Raw genomic sequence first — 6,000 nt, 5'->3', positions numbered from 1 at the left:
GGGAGCTGAAATCCTGCCGGGTTCCAGCCCAGGCTTCCTCTGTGTGTACTCAGCTGAGAGTCATTCCAGCTGTGCAAGAGAAGCAGAAGACAGGCTTTGAAACCCAAGCAAGCTGAGAAAACAATTAAGAAGGAAGGGGGAGGGGGGCTGCCCAAAAAAAAGTGAAAAAGGGTAAAAAAAGAAGACAGCAAAAACCCCCTCGCCCTGGAGCTGTTCAAGTCTCTGTGAGCTGGTTCTGTGCACCAGGGCTGTCACCCCAGATGGCTCTGCAGAAACCCAGGGGCCTGATTCATCTGGGCTCCCTCAGAGAGAACTTCACAACCCCAAAGCCTGGGCCAGGCAGGAGTCCAAGCCCTGCCCCGTCCATCAGCCAGGCTCAGGAGCTGCAACAAAACCTCCAGAAAGTTACCAGTAAGAAAAAGCCACTCACTTCTCAGTACAGTCATTTTCCCCCTGCATGGATGAGTGTGTGAACACTCAGAACCAGCCAGGGGCTCAGGCTTTACACGTTATCATTTAAACACCAACATCCCACAGAGCTTTCTCTTGAAAATCCTTCTCTCTCCTCCAATCCCATTTGAAATCCATCCCTATCACTGGCTTGGGCTGCTCCTTGTCATCTCACTCACTTGCATTTCTTCCTCTGGATAACATTGTTTTGGCTCTGGTGCCTGGAAGGCCTTCAGTTGGTTTAAGGTGTCATGAAACTTTCTTATCTGCCCTCGAATTTTTATCAGAAGTAAACGTTAGCCACTGAAGAACGGGCAGACTGCCTTGAAACCCTCTGTGAGGTGCCCAGGGAAGTATGAGAATTGGAATCCTCACACCCATGGGTTTTTAGTTTCTTACCCTTATCAGCAAAATGAAAAAGAAAGCCAGAAAAAGATGAGAAAAGATTGAAAGCCAGATAACTATTTCATTAAAGATCCACAGCTCCCCCACTGCCAACACAACCAAAGCCTGAGAGCAGCACCCCTGGAGTGATGGAAAGATCTTCTTTAACTCACAGCTGAAATTCTTTCCTGCTTAAATAACTGCCTCTACTTATTGCTCCAGAATGCAATCTTTTAAAAGCAGACATTTTCAGAACACTGTGTATTTAACACATAAATCTAATCTCCTTTTTTTTTTTTTTTTCCCCTGTCAAGTTCTGTCTCAGTTTCTCAGCTCTCTTACCAGAAAAGCTGATTGTGGTAGGTATGTCTAGAGACAACTAAGGATCTGAACATCCAACTATTACTCTTTTGGTTTTCCTGGTTAAATAATGGGCTAGAAAAGGTCCTTATCTTGTGTAATAAAATGCCATTAGGCAATTCTCACAATTTATGAATGTGGTTTCAATGACAAAGTGGTCAGGGGGTGTTCATTTTTGGGTTGGTTTTTGGGGGGGTTTTTTTTTTTGCTGATCAGCTTCTATCAGAGCTTGGAAAAGCCTGAAAAGTTTCAGCTTCTGGAAGTTACACTGCTGAGGTCAATATAACTGATACAGACCCAGTGTATCCAAGCACAAAAACTTGTGTGTGGAAGACTTTTCCAGGACTGGCAACAAGAAGAGTTTTCTGGCCTGTTTTCCAGAAAAAGACTGGAATTAACATAGGAAGTATTTCATCATGATGAAGTTCAACAAGGGGAAGTGTAGAGTTTTGCATTTGGGGAAGAACAACACAATGTCCCAGTATAGGTTGGGGGCTGACCTGCTGGGGAGCAGTGTAGGTGAAAGAGACCTGGGGGTCCTGGTAGACAAGAGGATGACCATGAGCCAGCAATGTGCCCTTGTGGCCAAGAAGGCCAATGGCATCCTGGGGTGCATTAGAAAGGGGGTGGTTAGTAGGTCAAGAGAGGTTCTCCTCCCCCTCTATTCTGCATTGGTGAGGCCGCACCTGGAGTATTGTGTCCAGTTCTGGGCCCCTCAGTTCAAGAAGGACAGGGAAGTGCTTGAAAGAGTCCAGCGCAGAGCTACTAAGATGATGAAGGGAGTGGAACATCTCCCTTATGAGGAAAGGCTGAGGGAGCTGGGTCTCTTTAGTTTGGAGAAAAGGAGACTGAGGGGTGACCTCATCAATGTGTTCAAATATGTAAGGGGTGAGTGTCAGGGAGATGGAGTTAGGCTCTTCTCAGTGGTGACCAGTGATAGGACAAGGGGTAATGGGTGTAAATTGGAGCACAGGAGGTTCAAGTTGAATATCTGGAAACATTTTTTTCCTGTAAGGGTGACAGAGCCCTGGAACAGGCTGCCCAGGGGGGTCGTGGAGTCTCCTTCACTGGAGACATTCAAAACCCACCTGGACACGTTCCTATGCGAAGTGCTCTAGGTGGCCCTGCTCTGGCAGGGGGGGTTGGACTAGATGATCTTTTGAGGTCCCTTCCAACCCCAAGGATTCTATGATTCTATGATTCTATGAAGTATTCTGTATGCACACATTTATCAGCTTTTAGTTAATCAATGGTACCAATAATTTTTTAAGCCATTGCATAACTTCAGTCAAATTTGGCTGAGGATGCAATGTCATGAAGTTTTGCAGAATGTCATGGAAGGTGATGGATAAAGAGGAAAGATTCAGGTAACACCTCCCTGGGAGGAAGGCTGGGCTGGGGGATCCGTGCTCCTCAGAGGATTCATCCTGCACATCCACAGGAAACCAAATTTCCAGCTGCCATCATTCCTACAGCTTCTGAAATTCACTCTTGATTGAAGTTGGTATTTACAGAGAGGGGAAGTTGCTGCTGCTGCCTTTCTGGGAAGCCTGGCCCAGCACACAATGCTGCTACAGGCTGTAATAAAAATAAATATAAAGCAATAAAAATAAATAAAAGCAATAAAAATAAATAAAAGCAATAAAAAGGGTGAGGAGTTTGTGTCTGATAATGCTCCAACCTCCATGCACCATTAACTGAATGCATTCATTCTGCTCTCTGGGTGTTCTGATTTCACAGACAGTGGAAGGGGCTTTCCCAGAGAAGCCCTGACAGTCACTGGGAGAACAACAAACCCACAGGACTTAGCTAAATGTTCCCTGTACTTCCCAGAAAATTATCTTCTGTTTTAGTCTGGCTCCTTGTGTTTTTGGACATTTTTATGTTCAGTTAAGATGCAGGTAGCAGTATTGGTGAGAAAAAAAAACACACTGAGAGAAGCATCATCTCTAACCATCTGTCAGACAGATAAACAATACCACTGGGTTTAAAAAGAATACATCTTAAAATGCCCTTGGCTAAAACCTTTCATATTTCAGTGTCTGCCAGTGCTGCTCTTTAGTGCCCTTTTGGCACACTAAACTCTTGCTGCCTGGCTAAATGAAACAAGGCAAAACCCTACAACTTCCCCAGGAATCTCATGAGTGCCAGAGCTCATTGGGGTACAGGCAACATCCTCTGGAGGGCACAACTAAAGGTTCAGATTCTTAAAAAACAAAGAGAAATGAAAGCACTGGCTGTAATAAAAACCTCTCTTGCCTACAGGGAGGCAAAGCAGAGCTTCACTCAACAAGAATTCAGTGATTCTTAACACCTCTCCTCATCTGTTCATGCATCTAATCAGTGGGAATCTCTCTTCCCAGGAATCCTGGGGTTGTGTGGTAACAGCACACAGGGAGAATACTCAGGAATTCCACTCTGATCCTGATCCTTATTTTCTGGCACACAAACGTCTCTTTTTCTTAGCAGCAAGTATTTGTCAATCCACTTCATGATGTCCCATTAATCAAACCACTGTTAAATCCAACGAGTGTGCTCTGGATCCCAATCTGAATTAGCAATTTTCCTTGGTGTATTTGTCCCCTGTGATCAGGAGGGAAAATGGGAGGGAGCCCTTGTTGCAGACACAGCAATGGCTTAAAAACAAGAGTTCCCAGCAGGAAACAAAATGGTTATAATGAGTTGGGATCATAATAAAATCCCAATACACGGGGGAAATCCCAAGTCATTTCAGTAGCTTCACATTCTCACAGGGTGTTTCTGTTCTCTAGGAAAAGAATGCAAAAAATAAATCAGCTTCCCTGCTTAATGTAAAGTTTCATGCATATGCAAACGAGTAATCTAAAAATAAAAGCCCAGCCTGCTCCTGGGTTCTTTGCCAATCAGGACTTCTAGACTTCTAGAATTACAGAGTATCACCCCAAAAGGTCCTTAAAGGAAACAACTGATTTGGGGAAGCTCAGAAGTGCTCTCAGCAGTATTTCAGTATTTTTTTACTTACTCTGAGCCACACCACAAGTGTTGGAAGAACTCCCCAGGCAGCAGAGAAGGCAAAGGGACTGCGGGAAAAAGAATCCTCTCAGCTGGTTTTACTCTTGCTGCAAGAAACCTTGATTCAGCCAAGATCTATAAATCCCCCACTGACTCCATTAATGCTCCCTGGTTTTTATTCCAATTGCTCCACGCTGTGCATCCCCAGTTTAAGCATGGGCTGCATGGCATGGGATGGGCTTCATGGCAGGGCTGCACTCTGGGTTACCAGGAGCAGCAAAGCCACTCCTGATAGTGTTATTCTTCAAATAACAGATTTTCTGGAACTGTAACAGTGCCATTTCAGCCACCAGAGATTCAGTGTTAATATGCAAAACAAAAGATGATGTTTTGTTCCCTTGTTGACTGGGTTAAGTCACTCAGAAGTTTGATTGAAACAAAAACTTCAGCAGCTAAAAGCAGGTTACTGGTGGTGATAACATGGCTTAACTCTCATTCCTCTTACAGATGTCATTTATCCGAAGTTGATGTGAAGAACAAATTCTTAGAAACATTTTTATTATCTCTACTAATACCTTACATAGAGTGATAAGATAATGGGGGAAAAAAAGAGAATTTTTTTCTCTTCTGCAGAGTAGCTTCAAAACTAAAGTGCATTTTGAGTCAGACTGGAAAATAAGAGCTGAGAGAGGACCCATTGCTCTCAGGAAAGGCTTGGCTTCCATGAAAGAAACCAAAACCTTGTCACAGAATTACTGTGCCCACAGCTTGGCTGAGAGGTGACCTTCAAAGAAAGATCACATCATCTCTGTATTCTCAGTATTTTCAGTAAACCTGACTGCAGCTTCTGGAAGAGCTGTAGATTTACACGTTGCCATCCTCTGCTTTTCTGCTCTGAAAAAGTAAGAAACAAGAAGAAAAAGAAACAATTCCCTACACCAGTTCAGATAAGAAAGCAAACTAAGGCAATTGAGATGAGTTCTCCTGATGGGGAAGAGAAGCATTTTTAGTTAGAAAAACCAGCAGGTGAGATGGCTTAGGTAATGAAATATAATAATAATACTTTGAGACTGAGCATTTGTGAGAAGCTCCCCCTGAAAGGGGATGTGAAAAGACAAGAGGAAGGGCAGGAAGGGAGGGTTAAAGCTGACCTGAAATTCATACCTGGGGAAAAGAACTTCTCCTAAAAGTATTCTACACTGGAGAAGATCTGGCGTTGTAAGGCTTAGTCTTAGAGATCTGAAGGGAGATGAAGGAAAAAAGAAAAAGGAAAAAGGAAAAAAATAAAAAGAAAAGAAGAAAAAAAAAAAAAAAGAAAAAGGAAAAAAGAAAAGGAAAGAAGAAAAAAAGAAGAAAAAGAAAAAAAAAGAAAAAAGAAAAAAGAAAAAAGGCAAAAGGAAAAAGGAAAAAGAAAAAAAGAAGAAATAAAAAAGAAAAAAGAAAAAGGGAAAAGAAGGAAAAAAGAAAAAGAAAAGAAGGAAAAAGGAAAAAGAAAAAAGAAGGAAAAAAGGAAAAGAAAAAAGGAAAAGAAGAAAAAAGAAAAAAGGAAAAAAAAAGGAAAAAAAAGAAAAAAGAAAAGAAGGAAAAAGGAAAAGAAGGAAAAAGAAAAAAGGAAAAAAAAAAAGAAAAAAAGAGAAAAAGGAAAAAAGGAAAAAAGAAAAAAAGAGAAGGTTCCACATCCAGGTGGCACTTTCAGTGTTTCAGCTGGCAGAGGAGGGCAGGACCCACAGGCCAGGAACCAGACACAAAGAGACAAACGAGGAGGTGCAGTGGCACTGATTTCCTTCCCTGGTTCTCATGGAAGAACAGAGTCAC

The sequence above is a fragment of the Calypte anna genome, chromosome 21 (assembly GCF_003957555.1).
Source record: "Calypte anna isolate BGI_N300 chromosome 21, bCalAnn1_v1.p, whole genome shotgun sequence".
Lineage (NCBI taxonomy): Eukaryota > Metazoa > Chordata > Aves > Apodiformes > Trochilidae > Calypte > Calypte anna.
The sequence above is the reverse complement of the archived record's forward strand: the minus strand, read 5'-3'. Positions refer to the sequence as shown.